Here is a 16,544-nt window from a genome sequence, read left to right as displayed (position 1 = left end):
TTTACCCTCTTAGTGCTAGCAAGTAAGCAAGTCACACGTTTTATATTATTAAGTCTCTGAAATGGAAAGCCCGAGGCATTCTGTCTGACGCTAAGGGGAGAAGGGAAGGGAAAGAAGGGAGGAAGCTGCTATATTCATTCTTTCAACTCAATGGCACTTCCATGATATGCATAACTCTTAATTTTAGTTTTCTTATATGCTTGCATGTTCAACAAGCTCACATTGCTCTTTGGTAAGTTGACCAGAAAAAAATACTTATTCTGTGCTTTGAGCTGCGTACTAGTGCCAAATTAGAAAGTACAGGTAAAGTGGTACTTGCCAAAGCTGAAAAAAAAGCAGGATTGAGACAAGTGACAGTTTCCTTTCAAAGATATCCATCATAACTCCAGTGTTCATTCTTCCTATTGTAGATCTTTGAGTCTATGCCCTTCCATTTTACTGATATGTTGATAAGCACAGATGCTCAGAATGTGGGGGGGTGTAGAGATAGCAAGTAAAGAAAACAAAATACCAAAAGGGAACAAAAAAGACAAAGAAGAAATAACTAGCCATAAATAATCATTAACAGAAACATTAAAAAAAAAAGAGGAAGGAGAGATAATTAATACCATATCAAAATTAAAAAATAAATCAATAGTCACCCTTGAACTGTTTGACAAAGTCTATTCTCCCCAGCTTATTATCATCATACTTGACAGTCTCAGAATCTACTTATACTGAAGAAGGAAAGCATTGCTTATAGGTGGGACAAAGACTTTCACTTCAGTTTAATTTCAGCGCAAAAGCACTGAAGGAATATTTTTCTTTCATGCAGTATTTAATCTCTTATCTTTCTGTAACTTTAGTAGTTTGTACAGCCAGAACATCTCATGACATCCTAAAATGTCTTCTCAAACAGTGGAGGTCACATAAATTCTCAGGCTCAGGAGTATTCTCCACTGTTTGCAGAGCATAGGCAATGTACACTCGAAAGGTAAGACACATGATGGCAGTCACAGTGCCTGGGAGAAGAGATCAGGTTGAACACACTGTTATTCTTTTATCCTTCTACTGTGACAAATATTTCTTGCAAAGCAATACACAAAGTGTAATGTTCTCATAGCTTAAACTTCCCTTTCTTTTTCTTTCTGTCAGATGCATCTCTGAGCCTCAGGATTCGACACACAGTAATTTGAAATTTTAAAGTGTCAGTTTCTCCTTCCATTTAGACAACAGGAAAATTCCTGTTAATTACAGGGAAAGTGTAACTGGTATCCTAAGAAGTGCACAGAAATCCCTACTACTAAGTGTTCACATTCATATATCCTTTGCTTTTCTACTTCCCTTATTGACTCAGAGCTTCTTCAATGGGAGGTTATCAATGAAGTGCTCAGATCATTAGCTAGCATTAAGTTATGCCTTTGAGCTAGTCCTCATTTTAGACTACATGACCATTATAGTTAAAGATCAACGTGAGATTAGTAAAATCATACAGGGCAGTCCAAGGCTACTATCTCTGCACCATTATGAGAAAAGAAACCACATAAAAGAGTGTCCTATTTTACCTTTTAATAGCAATGCTGTTGTCAACACCAAAGGCAGCTTCATGCGTAATTTCAGATTTTTCCTTGCCAGATGAAACTATCCATTTCCATATGCAACATTATAGAAATTACAATAAGACTGGGTCTGGTATTCTTGGAAAATTAAAATGTTTAGGACTTGCTTTACTGCAGAAGCCCCAAAAGAACATTTATCTCCACTACTTATTTCATGACAGAAAAGAGCAACATTTAATTTCAAAAATTGCACCAAGGCCTATGCAAACAGCTATTAAGAATCAGTATATGACTGCATGCATCACTTTGTAACTGTGCAAGGCACAACAGAAAGTTTAAGAGAAAATATGCAATGATTAAGTTTCCGTTCAACTCTATAAATAAAGAATATATATCAGCTTTAATAAAATGGTACTTTTATGACTGATTCTCTTTTGAATCTCTCTCTAAGTAGGCCTGGGACTCTAAATAGGAATAAAGATTTTTAATCCTCAAGAAAGACCTCCAGATGCACATCAACAGCATTCAACATTCAGAGGGCAGCTGGTAAACTGGATTATATTCTTTTTGAAAAGCACTATGACAAAGTTGTTTATTCGACAAAACAAACTGTTCTCTGTGTCCGTTAACAAGGCTGGCTTTGTGCAGCACAGACTTCTGCAGTACTGACTCCTGTTTGGAGCCATTTCACACTAATTAGAAATAAGAGAAAAGGCTGTGTTCATAAACAGCCCAGCTCCAGAGCTCTTTCAAGCCACTCTTTCTGAAAATTAACTCACTTGTAACCCTCCATGAATGACAGAGCTAAGCAAACAGGACAGGGAAAAATATATTGTTAATAATTGTCAGCTTGCTGTGCAAAATTCAAATGCAAATTGTATAGAACACTACTCAAATCATATGAAATTACAAACTATTAAATGCTGTGCAATTCCAGCTTCTAAGGCTACAACCATGGTGGGTCTTGAAGTGTTAAGGAACAATAGGAATATGTGTTGAAGAGTTATCACTAAAGAAATTAAATGATTGAATGATGTCCTAAACATGGGTGTAGATCTGTGTCTTATTTTTGTATGATTATTATGGAATACTATGGAACCCAAAAAATAGGAATGAGAATATCAGAAGTATTTTGATCATGAGGAAAAATAAAAAAAGAAGGTTCTTCATTTACAATGCAAAGCATTTACAATGCAAAAACATATGTCAAAAAAAAAAAGTAAACCTGGAAATGTCATATTGGAAGTTTTTAGGGACCAGTTATGCACTAGGGAGGCTTATTTCTAATTTCTGTAGGCATCTTGTGTTTTAGGTGGCATTTGCTCACAGAAGTAATCCCCCTTAAATCCGTGGGGCTACTTGTGGAAGTGACAGATGTCATAAATCATGCCATAAAAGTGCTTCAGAATACATTTGAAAAGGCTGAAATTCTGAACCTATTTGGAAAAAAAGATATAGTAAGCTTCCACTGCAAAATTACCTTGCAAATTATTTGGTATGAATCCAGAGATTTTTCTCATACTTCAGCCTTATTTCTAAAATCTGAAAAAGAATGAAGAAAAAATCTAATTGGAGACAGGAGATGTCTTCAGATCACAGGAGAGAGTTTAGCTTGTGATTTAGATGTTGTATACTAACTTACTGTTTTTAAATCAAACCTGCATCTGAGATCTAGCAAGAGCTATGCTTTTTATATCTGCATAATAAATGTAAAATAAAATAAGAAACAGAAGTAGAAATAAAAATAAAATTGGTTGAGGCTTTTATTAAGATACTACTGTCTAGAATTAACATGCAGCACACCCAAATATTTTTGCTTCTCATGGTCTTTTTCCTTACTTCACTCTGCTCTTAAGGAAATAAAGACTTACAGAATTTCTTTTATTATGACAGAAATGTTACATTGCTTGGGACCTGTGATCCTAGTTTCAGGATTGTTGTAAAATGAGTGGAGGATTAATTCTATTTCCTAGGGAACCTTGCATCTCTCCATTGCTTTTCGTGAAAACGAAAGTAGACCTTTTTGACAAGATGTCAAAATGAATTGAGTGTCCTTTCAAGGATCAGAAAGAAGTGGAGTAATTTTTAGATCCCACGTAGTGTGATTGAAAAGATATTTCCAACTATTTTGAGTTGCTTCCTATGGACAGACAGAATTGAGGAGGCAGTATGCTGCTACTATAAAGCTTGTAAGAAGTGAGTTCTAAACACGGTGAATTTACATGGTTGAAGAGGTCAGCATCAATTCGAGGAATGAAATAGTTTGTAGGCAAGAATAGTTTTGTTTCCACAAATACATGCCTGTATTTAACTCTCAAAAACTGAAGGGAAAAGCTTTCCTGCAAATTGTTCTAATGCCTCTAGTGAAAAAAAATTAAACGTGATCACCCCATGCTCTTTCCACTCAATTTTTCCACCTAACAAAATAATAAATTAAATTTCAAACATGAAAACCAAGTCAAATTTCATAAAGGTCGTGTAGTTCAAATATCTTTTTATGCTCTGATGAACTGATAGCATCAAATTCCAAGAAGGTTTTGGTAACTTCCTAGAAGTCATTCTTTGTTTTAATAGATGTCTGGGGCACAATTTACAGCTTATTGTTTCTAACATCATTATTGCAGAATAATTCCTTCTGCAGATATTTTAATTGCATATTACTCCGTTTTCCATTTAATTCAGTTTTCCTTTTAACAAAACATGGATACATAATTGTTATGTTTTTGATCCTTCATGTAAATTGTAATTCTAATCTGCTAACTGTAATATAGCTACTAAAAAGCATGGCAAATCTTTATCTCAATTCTACTTATTTTTATTGTCAGATTTCAAAATTTGTTTCTGTTGTCAATGCCTGTCTTTTTTTTTCTCTTTTTTATCTGTGTGTGTGTGTCTTTGTGTGTGTGTGTGTGTGTTTGTGTGTGTGTGTGAGTTCTTATTCTTCTGAAAAAAAACCCAACACTTACTGTATATATTTATTTTCTTGTAGACTTGGACAAAGCCATGTAAGAATATGCAAAATGGAGAAAAATACTGTTTAAAAAGTTCACATTACAACTCTCTCGAGAATTTTCTGAAGCAAGACTAACTTTTCAATGCAAAAAGACCCTCCAAAGATTGATAATACACAACTATAAATAGAATATTTTTATTAGTAACTGGATTGCTTGTTTTACATATTTTTGTTTGCCTAAAGGTGAGCAGAGGAAACATTTTAGCAAAACAAACTTTACAGAATTTACAAAATGCTACATTTTGCCAACAGTGCTTACCTTTGCTATCTGTGACAAGTCAACTCTCTAGAAAGTTTTACCATTTTCAGAAATGTTGACCTAAAAGCAATGTCATGGGTAATGGTATCATCAGCCAGTCAACAACCTATGGTCATTCTTCAGATATTTTTGAAAACACTGTCCTCTACTGGTTGTGATTTTGGAATAGAATACTCAATAATTGTATCTGCAATGACAGGTCTCCATGGACAGGTCAATAGAGCATGAAAAACTTTTGTGAAGATTAGAAACATTTCTTATTTTTAATATAGATATATGCACTGGCTCTCTGATCAATATACACTTCCTTCTCAGATGGCAATAATCATTAGTAGTAACAAAGAAAACTCAGTTAAACCGCAATTTTTTTTCAGCCTCATTTACTTATCCTCCTTTCAGTGTTTTATTTTCATGATTTCTAATCTCCTCTTATTTTTTTTCCTAGAAAGAGATCCACAAATCCTTAAAACTCCAAACTTCCAATAATAAAGATTTTTCCACATTTTACTGTGAAGATAATCTTATCAAGTGCATAACCAAGTAGTAAAAAAATACAGTTAGTTTTCAAAGGTGATAGGGCAGAGATCACAAATTGCAAGCTGTTTTTTTAATATCTCTACCAGGCCTTCTGAAATAGCAGAAAGCACAGAGCAGCAAAAGGACATAGAATTAAGGTTTTTAGATCAAATTTTGAGGAAATGACCACTGCCTTTCATCAAGAAATGACCCAGGTAAGGCCACAGTGTAGAACATTTCCATAGCTCCATGTCCCTGTTCTGATGAGGAGAACACAGCTTGGAGTCTCTATGGACTGACAGATTTGCTAATAATAAATTGTATGTATCTCACCTGCAGGTGCTTTTTATTTTATTGTCAATTATCTATTGCTATTATCTTTCACTTGCCACCCAGTTTTGGACTTAAATTGGAGAATAAATCATCAGGAGACCTGCTAGTTCTGAAACCTAACTTCAAACCTCTCCCAAGAATCTTTTGTGCAAATACTAAATTAATAACTTGAGCATTTTCATGCCCTTGTTCATTCAATGGATGATTTCATTGCAGTTTTCTAATGGTCCATCCAAACTGTAGTTCTCTATTTTCATGTCATACACATGGGTAGAATTGGAGCAAGTTTTCATCATGTGTCTGACTCTTCCTATTGATTATATTAAAGTAACTGGGCAGTCCTATTAGAGGAAAAGTTTGTATAAATACAGACAAGTTACATTCCTCCTGGCCATCAAATACTTTCACTGATCTAATTTTTTTCGACCTTTTACAGGACATCAGTTCATTATACCACCAAAAATCCAGTTTCTGGCATGAAAATTGTTTTAAGATCACTATTTCCCATTTCTTTGTTAACTGAATACATTTTGCTCAGAATAAAAGTAGCAGAAGAAAGGATGGGCTGCATAGAAGTCCTTTGTTAGAGCTTTTGAACTCCCTAGTTGTGGACTACAAAGAGTGCAGCGCGCTGCCTCTCACCACCACAGAACAGAAGCACTGAGCTCTGTCCTTCTTTTTTCTTCTTTTTTTTTCTTTTCTTTTCCTTCTTCTTTTTTTTTTTTTTTTTTTTTTTTTGTGTGTGTGTGTGTGTGTGTGTGTGTGTCTTGATATACAGGATACATTACTGAGTGCCTGTAAAATACCTTCATGGAAATCAGAGGTGAAAATGACAGTTCAAATGTCTAGTCTGGGTTTAAAAGATCTATGGTAATCTATTTTTACTTATAACAGATACTGAGAAGGGGGAAAAAAAAGAGCCAGCAAAGCAGTGTTCAGGCTTATATTACACTCTTTGTCTGCTCCTGCCCTTTCCTGGAGCTGTCAAGCCCAGAGCATTCTCTGAAAATGAAAGTGATTCTAGAGAGGTTACCAATATATGTTATTTCTTATTAGTTATCTTCTTAGGATATTGCTAAGACACAAAGCCTATATGATTCTTTTCAGCTACAAACAATGAATCAGGATCCATGCTGACTTGAAGCATGTGTCATTCCTGGATTTCAATGCAAAGGCCTGGAACTGAGTTTTTAATCTTTATTTAAAAACACTTCCTATTTTATGTAGAAAGTTTTATAGGACAGTTAATCAGGCAGAAAGCAAAAGTATGCTAGTTAGTAAATTAATTTTTTAATAACTTTTGGCAATTGACATTTAGCATTACATCTCAAGAAAAAAATACATATCTTTAAGCAAGAAAAATTGTTGTGCTATTATTTCCTGTGAAATATTAATATTCTTTAAATTCAGACCCAATCAAGAAATATCACCTGATTCTGTCTTCTTTCACTCATGCAAACTTCTTTTACTGAATATGGGATTTTTGTTGTCTTTTGCAGAAAACTCCATCTCCATTCCTTTGAGGGAAAGTAAAAAAGTTTTGTTTCCCTTTTTTCTAGTTCTTTGTCAAAAGACCTTCACACTGAAATATTTTTAGACCATCTCCAACTTCTTTTTTTTACTTCTATGTACTGATAAATTTTGTGGAGATTTATAACCTGATGAACTCTGAAGAGCAAAGGTATCAAGTGCTCAAAAATGTCAGTTCTGAAAACTATACCTGCTGTACAATTTCTCATCATTCACACAGCTCATTATCTGCTCAAAAAAATATTCATGGTAATCAGTGGCAAATATTACCCAATCATCATCGATGGACTTCCTGTCTACTGAGACTTCAAATCTCCTTTGGAAATACTAGAACACAATCACTGACAATTACCACAATCATGCCCCTTTAGAGGTGTATGGTGCTACAAGCTGCAATGCCAACTTTCTCAAGTTGATGAAGTTTGGGTGCTTAATTTGTTACTCAGATAGCTCTCAAACTTCCAGGCATGTAATATCACAAGGGCTTGCTACCAAGTTTTTCATGTCTCATAAGGAACATATCTAAAAGTGTAGCACTTACGGTTATTTTATATATTAAACCCACCTTTGGTCCTTCATAGTAAGTGAGGATCATCATGAGGAAGAATTATGGCCATATATAGTCAATGGAGACATCAGTTACTGTATAAACACAGGCATGAACTCAAGGAATTTGTAATTGTGACTGTAGAAGATCAACATTGACAAGTCTTTAGTAGAGAGATGCTTGAAAATTATGTCAGACAAATAAGGCTTTATCTATTCAGACAGTTTAATGTTAATAAGCTCAGGTTAGAATTTACAGTCCACTGACTCCTCCATACAAAGAGCACCTTTAAGCAAGGCACTTTTAAGGTAAAACAAGTTGCCTCATGCTGTTTCCTCACAGGGAGTTAATGCAGAGTAACCAATGTACTGTAAATTTGCACCCCAGTTTACCATGGAATATCTTCCCTCAGTAGATAACTCTTAATACAACGTGTATAGGGAAATCAACAGCTAAGGCTCAGTAATTAGTATTAAAAACTACTCAGGTTCTGAAGTTTTCCATTCCTTTTCCACCCACCTCTATTTCCAAATCTATCCACAGCTTTTTCTGAAGGATGGGTTCTGGTGCAAATTTGCCATCTGGTCATTCTTCTCACATGATCACATGTAAAAAAAACTCTCATCTACAAGAAAGAAAAAATAATGCTGCTTTCCAATTGATTGCAGAAGTGCTTATTTCCTGTTCATAAAATGTTTTGTCAACCCATGAAGAGGTAGAAAGCCTTTCATCCCACTTAACTGATCAAAATATTACAAACAAAAGGATTGCGAATAACCAAACACAATCAGTTTAAATTTGTTTGTAAAAAACTCACAAAATGAAAAATGCTTTCATGAAGTCATCACATCACTGCAGAAAGAAAGGAGATATTATAAAACAATCTTAGTCTTGGTATGTATAATTCATTAGCAGTCATAAAACAAGAGTAAACTTGGCATGGAGAAGATCTGAAATCTGCCTATTAAAAATCATATAGCAACAAATCTGAATTATTATTACATATATTTTTGTTTTAATGGTCACATTTGAACAACAGTTGCTCTATTTTGTACCTCTTCGGGGATACATAAGCAGAGCCACTAGAAAAGAGACCATTAAAATGCAAATGAAAATTCCAATCACCTGAACACTGGCATTTTTTTTCCTATGCCAGGACTAAGATGTAAGAAGATCAAAGGAACATTTTAAATGCTAGATTTGAAGAGGGGAAACTGAAAAAATTACAGGTCTTGGAAAATAAAATCCTTTAGATTTTCCATAGTAAAAAAAAACAAGTATGGGAGTACACTCATTTCTGAAGACAGGACATTTCAGTGGATAGAAAATATTTGTATTAAAAAATAAAAATTATTAAAAAAAAAATTCTTAATGAAAACTGACTTTAAAAATAAGTACAGAAATCAATACCTTTCCTTATACAACACATTTATATCATTAAAAGTGAGGGCCAGGGTCAAGGAAATAAACTTGATTACACAGAGGTTTTTATACAATAAGGATGATAAACAGGTTTTTAATACTGGACAAACAGAATGATTCGACTCAAATTTCTCACAGGAGAAAGCAGCTCTCCTGTTTCCTGAGAAGAAGACATACTGAAGAGGAAGACTTTTTACATTTCCATTTATGTCTCCTGTAAGACTTCCACATTTCACAGGACCCGCCCACTGGGAGGAAGCAGAAAGCCTTACAGCAGGAAAAGTTGTGTGGAGCCCAAAGAAGGGATGCAATGGAGGACACGTGTATTTCCTGGAGTCCATGGAGCTCTCTAAACTTTTGCAGACCATCATCACCATTATGAAAATTGCAGCATGAATTTTTTGCAGAGGCCAGAAAAGGAGTGGGATAAGGGAAGACAAACTTTTTTCTCCTGCACTAGCTAGAGCTGTTGCCCTACCTGCTCCAGGAGGACAAAGTAGATGGAGAAGTCATAGAATATTTTCTTTGGGATTGAAAGAGAATTTGATACCAATGTTGAATAATGATCACCGTACAGGGTGCAGGAGTTAGAGGCCACGTTGTAACTTAGATCTTCAGAGAAAAGCTTTTACTCTGGGATGACACAGTAGATGCAATAATCCAAGATTACCGGGCCACAGGCTGTAGTAGAATTCTACTCTAGATACTCAAAGAAAATTTTTCATATCTGCATTTGGAAGAAACAATGCATCAGTTGCATTAGTTTTTGTTTGAATGGTTGGATTTTTAGTTTTTTGGTTTGTTTTTGGTTGGTTGGGTTTTGTGTGCTTGTTTTGGATTTTTTTGGTTTTGGTTTTGGGGTTTTTTGTTTTTTCTTTGGGGGGGGTTTCAGTTTGTTTTGTTTTGATGAATTTAATATAATTTGGATACCACTGATATCATATGATGTTGTATTGCCTGGTTTGTGAGGGCAGTACAACAGGAAATGCTAAATATTTTTTGATGGGTAATTGTAACAACCCCTGACCAAACTGGCACATCTGCAGAGAAAAGAAAATAGAAAATAAGCAAAGGATTACTATTTAAAAAAATAAAACCTATCAGCTCTGTTGCAACAAATTTTAAAATATTTAAACTACTTTAAGTAATCATCCATATGTGTATCAAATATGGTCAGAATATTATTCTAGTGGAATATTCAACAATCAATTATTAGCACGAAGGTCATGCAAAGAATGGAGAAACACCTTGTTAGGACAGATGGCTGTGTTTCTGAGATACAGAATCATAGAACCAACAAGGCTGGAAAAGAGACATTTAAATCATCCATCATCTCAGCACTACCACTGTAACTCTGAAGCCACTAAATATTGTTCATAGAATGTTATGGTCCATAGGCTTGTTTATTCCATATCATCCAGTTCAAAACTACTTTTCAAAAGTTTCAGAGTGGGTTTTCCCATCACATCAGAGAACAGCAGAAGGACAACTTGAAAAAGATATTTTAAGTATTTTTAAGAGCTTGACCTGGACTAATGAAATTGAATAAAATTATTATTATAATCAAAAAAATCCAACAAAACAAACAAACAAACAAAAAAAAGTAGGCTGTCAGCAGAAGCAAAGCAAAAGTATTCTGTCCCAAAACACTCATGAGAAAGGGAAGAGAAAGTGGATGTGCAAAACCAATTGCTTGTCTCCACAGCATAATCGCCTCCAGATAAATGAAAGCTAATATATAATCTCAAGTGAGGCAACTTTTATAGTTCTCTGGAACTTTTTCGTTTGCTGTTACTTCACTAATAATTCATTTGGCCCAAGGCACCATTAAAGTCAATGGAATTAACTCAGACTTGAAATCCTACATCCAGTTCCATCTCTTCTTTTTCACAGTTTATAACAACTTGAGATGATGGAAGTCCTTCTGATGAGTAAATGCTATTGTTAACCTACTTATTGTTATTAAATGCTCTCTTCATTACTCTTGCATGGATTTAAAATCAGCCTAATAGATACACTATGTTTATTGTACCCACAGCACCAAGCGTTAAGAATTAATAGGGATTTTGTGATGAATAATTATCTTGTGAGCTATCACATAAATAATAAAACAGGGACTGTAAACATCAATGCTGAAAGGAACTTCATTATCAGGGCTCTCAGAGAAACATTTTCCTGTCAACTCTAAAACTATGCCATAAAGTTTTAAACTTATTAAATATTCTCTTTGCCTTATTCTTCATCAACTCCATTAACTTAAATTCTACCTCAATTGTTGGTGTTTCAAATTTTGAATCGAAGTCCCTAACACTATGCTTAAAGAATCCACATCTGAATCTCCAGTCTTGAAGTCACATTTTATTCTAGATCTAGAGAAGATGAAAATATTTACAGATGTGCTTTCTTGAACCGTGCAGCATGCAGACAACTGAAATATCTTACCCCAGTCACCTTAACCACAACACCAAGAAAATGCTACACTATATTCTAATTACAGTAGATTGTATTAAGTTCTTTGCAAAATAAACTGGATACAAGAGAGTGCTGTTACAACCACTGTCCACTATTAAAATAACAATCAATACTAACTGTGTATTTTGAAGTTTATGTCATCCTTTCAAAGACAATACGTGAAACAAGAAAAAGAGGTCAGAGATGATAACTAAAAACTCTTGACTAACATTTGATAGCTCTGGCTGGCATCAATAGTAGACTGTTTAAAACTATAATCTCTTGTTTCAAGAAGAAAATTTAGGGGAAAACAGAAACCCCCTCTTAAAATGTTTGGTCTATGTAATAATCTTCAGAAAATTCATAGAGCTTTTTGCAGCTTTAAGAGAAATAAACATTTATATTATATGATATCTTTTGTCTTTATGTGGCTTTGATATTCTGATCCTGATATTCTATTTGAATACTGTTGCAAGGGAAAAACAGCTTAAATTACTCTGTTGGCCTTTAAAAGACAAGTTGTTATTTATTGTTGCTTTTTAAAAAATTTGACTGATTGCTGAAAGAAGCAATGCACTAATGTTCTCTTGTACAAAATTTATATTTTTAAACTGAGTTCTGATCCCATTCAAGAGAAAGGCAAATTCTGAATTAACTTTGTTTGGAATCACAAGCGTCCCATTACACATCTTCGTATCTGAGAAAAATTTGTTTCATCTTAGTCCTATTGTTTTGCTGTAATTTGATACCTAGCTGATCTATGCATCCAAAGACCCCTTTTTTTTTTACAAAACAAATTTAGGTTCCACCAAACTGCCTCAGAAACACATTATTCACCAGACTGAGAGAACAGAGCACACATAGGAAAAGAAATGGTATCGACTTGCACTGGCCAGCTCCAGGTGAGCTTTCCATGTCAAAATATATTGACTATAGAAACCATACAGTTTGCTCTGAGGCAATGTCATGTTCATGCATGGCATGCGTGTCACTTTTTTAGAAGTCTTTGCAATTCTTTGTAAAAAGAAATTTGCTGCGAATAAATATGTCATTTAATAGTGAACAATTTAGGCTGTGCAGAAACTCACGTGGAGAAAAATCTATCAATAACCACGCTGCTTCAGATTAAGATTTCCACAAATTCTTCTGAGTTAACAACACTAAATTCATCCCAGATTCTCCACTGCAATCAATAAACACCTGCACAAATAATGGCATCAACATTTATTCCTACAGCAGAGACAGGAAAACTTGTCATTTCTCACACAAAATGTCCATAACACAATTTAAATTTTTAAAATATTTAAATATTCTTTCAAATCTTCCCACAAACAAAAGTATGGTTTTATATGCATAAATGAAGGCAGTCAATCTGCTTCCAAATATTTTCTTGGAAAGCTGGAGGTATGGATAAAAATCTTAAATACTTTTCCTAAAGTTCTGATTATGGAAAGGATTTAAAGGAACTAAACTGAGTTCCTTTCCACAATAAGAATCTCTTCATGCTGAGAAGTTCAAAACTGAAGGATAGGGCAGGGGATCACAAAATTAATGAATAAATTTTCATATAATCCAAAAGGTGCAGCTGTCGGAGCCTGGGTTTGGCCCCGAATTGCCACAAGGAGCCCAGAGAGGTTCTTGTGAGGGACAGCCTTTCCTGGAGTCTCAGGCAGGTTTCAGCCACAAGGTACTAAGATAGCCTAGAATCTAGTCTATCAGCTCTTTTGTGTTTTCTTCACTTGCAAAGTACCTTCTTGGTTAGCAGAGGAAGAGATCGGGGAGCAGAGGATGTTCCACAGACTTAATTTCTTCTATGAAGGGGTCCCAGGGCAGCAATCCACTGGGTGGGGTACAATGGGGGCTTTTGTAGGGTCAGGGTGTCTTGGAAACGGACCAATAATATCAAGGATTCTGAAGTTAGCCAACTACTAGGCATTTTAGGTTGAAAGGGACCAATTACTAGAGGGATTGAAAAATGGGACCAATTACTTTCTTAAAAGATAAAATGGGATTTGCAAAGGAGAGAATATTTCCAGTAGTAGTCATTCTAAGTAAACAACATCTTATCTAAGGAATTCTGTTCCATGAGGCCCTCTCTCAAGGGTCTGCTTTTTCTCCAGAGAGGATCTCTGCACCCTCCACAGAAAGGAGCCAAATTAAGTTTGCAGCCACATTCTATAACCAGTCTTTTCCCCAGATTTTGTTTCTTGTTTTTGCAATTTAAACAACAGTATTTAAAATGTGGTATTTTGACTAGACAACTTTGAACATTTATTAATATCGTTGGGAGATTATGTGGAATGAATGCACAGATTAAGAATAACAGAAAGAAATTATCCTCTGCTCAAGTATTTGGTTGCAACATAGCCTCCAGCAGGATTTTCATATTGCTTTGCATGGTTATGAAGGATGCACAGTTTGCTAAAACAGGTCATTCATTGAGCCCCTACTCATCCAAACCCTCACAGCACATAAACTAAACATGTTCTGTGAATGCTTCCAATCTGACATCCCCTTATTGCTATTTCATTGTGAGTCCTTAAATCCTTCACACCATGGGCACTACATGTGTCTTAATAAACATCTCTGGCTGCTTCATCAAGCTCAAACCAGGGGAATGCTTCTCATGGATTTTCTGGCAGATTTGCATGAAATGCAACTATAATTTAGGCTATTTCTATAGAAACTGTCTCCTTCGAGCAGGACTTTAAATCATGGTCTAAGCTAGAAAGCATATTCATCACATGTAGATCGTTCCTAATACACTGCTTTTGTTTAAGTCTAGTTTCTCCACTAGAAAGGACACCTTCCAAAACATCTTCAAGGTATCTATTATACAGACTGACCATCTTCATGGCTTGCAATTTTGATTACTTTTACTTCTTTTATTTCTTACCCTAGCTTCAAGCTTCTGACTGTCAAATTTTCACACCCCTTATATATGGAAAAAACAGATATATTTCTCAAAATTTTTTTTAACAGTTTTCTTCAAAAAACCCAAATCAGCTCCTGCAGGCAGAATAACACCACCAACACCACAAAAACAAACAAACAAACAAAAATATTCCTCTTTTTTAATGTGAGTTCAGAAGATGTCTTACATTTCGTTCTGTCTTATATAGTCATGATTCCCCATATGTACTATTTGTTTCCCTAAGTCACTATCAATTCTTTCGACCAAACTTTGTACCTTTGACATGCCCAATCTCTCTTCCTTAATGAGTTCAGTCAAGCTGTAACAGTAATTCTCAGAAAACGTATTAAATATATCAGGAATATGTGCTAAATATAAAAAAAAAAGCATCCTTATAATATATATTCTAAATGTGCACAAAGTATACAAAACAGGTACCATGACCTTCAAACTTACTGCTGCACAACGTAACAGACTTCTTCTTAGAGTCCTGTGGTTGTGTCAAACCATCCACTTCACTCCCATATTTAATGTTTTCTTGAGTCGGTCATTTGTCATTATTAGATATACTGTTCATTTAAAACACTTTACTATATAAAAAGTTTTCTGATAATACCATGCTGAGCTCTATTAAAATGCATAGGAGTACCAAGACAGTCAATCATGCAAGTGTGAAAAACCATGCAATGTAACAACTGGGAATGGATATATTTTGTTGAAGGAAGGTGCCAGAAGAATTTTAGGCATCAGGTCAGCATTTTATATCCCTGTTGCCCCTTCCTGCTGCTGTAACTCACTTATTTCATGCAACTTTACCAGTAACTCATATATTTCCAAATGCTGCACAGTGCCTCTTCTCCTACAGAGTCAGTTTCAAGTTATTAATAGGTTGACTTGAGAGGAGAACAGACTGAGAACCCCAAAAAAACATTAACTTGTAACAGAATATCATAAAGTCTTCACTGTGAAAATATTAACAATTCAATAATGTATATTAAGATATAGCTACACAGGAGTTGCTTGTAAGAATAACTCCTACAAGAAGAAAGAAAAAAACCTATAATCCCAACAGCATCTAAAGCATGAAGTTTTTGCCAAGGACATCAAGAACAGTTTTCATGGTTTTTATCCTACTGAATTATGGAAGGAAGAAGACTACTCAGACATGGGCAAGGTTCCCAGATGCACAGCATTAGGAAACACATTAAGACTAATACATCAAATAAACAAGAAAATATTCTGCTTGATAAATAAAAAGGCCATCAGTTTCACAGAGTTAAAACAAAGAAGCAAATAAAAGCCTTTATCCCTGTAACCCTGTATCTGCAAATTCTTTCTCTTTCTTTCTTTCTTTCTTTCTTTCTTTCTTTCTTTCTTTCTTTCTTTCTTTCTTTCTTTCTTTCTTTCTTTCTTTCTTTCTTTCTTTCTTTCTTTCTTTCTTTCTTTCTTTCTTTCTTTCTTTCTTTCTTTCTTTCTTTCTTTCTTTCTTTCTTTCTTTCTTTCTTTCTTTCTTTCTTTCTTTCTTTCTTTCTTTCTTTCTTTCTTTCTTTCTTTCTTTCTTTCTTTCTTTCTTTCTTTCTTTCTTTCTTTCTTTCTTTCTTTCTTTCTTTCTTTCTTTCTTTCTTTCTTTCTTTCTTTCTTTCTTTCTTTCTTTCTTTCTTTCTTTCTTTCTTTCTTTCTTTCTTTCTTTCTTTCTTTCTTTCTTTCTTTCTTTCTTTCTTTCTTTCTTTCTTTCTTTCTTTCTTTCTTTCTTTCTTTCTTTCTTTCTTTCTTTCTTTCTTTCTTTCTTTCTTTCTTTCTTTCTTTCTTTCTTTCTTTCTCTCTTTCTTTCTTCCTTTCTTTCTCCCTTTCTTTCTCCCTTTCTTTCTTTCTTTCTTTCTTTCTTCTTTCTTCTTCTCCTTTCTTTCTTTCTTTCTTTCTTTCTCCCTTTCTTTCTTTCTTTCTTTCTTTCTCCCTTTCTCCCTTTCTCCCTTCCTCCCTTCCTCCCTTCCTCCCTTCCTCCCTTCCTTCTTTCCTTCCTT

The sequence above is a fragment of the Sturnus vulgaris genome, chromosome Z (assembly GCF_052056855.1).
Source record: "Sturnus vulgaris isolate bStuVul1 chromosome Z, bStuVul1.hap1, whole genome shotgun sequence".
Lineage (NCBI taxonomy): Eukaryota > Metazoa > Chordata > Aves > Passeriformes > Sturnidae > Sturnus > Sturnus vulgaris.
This window is presented reverse-complemented; position numbering follows the sequence as displayed.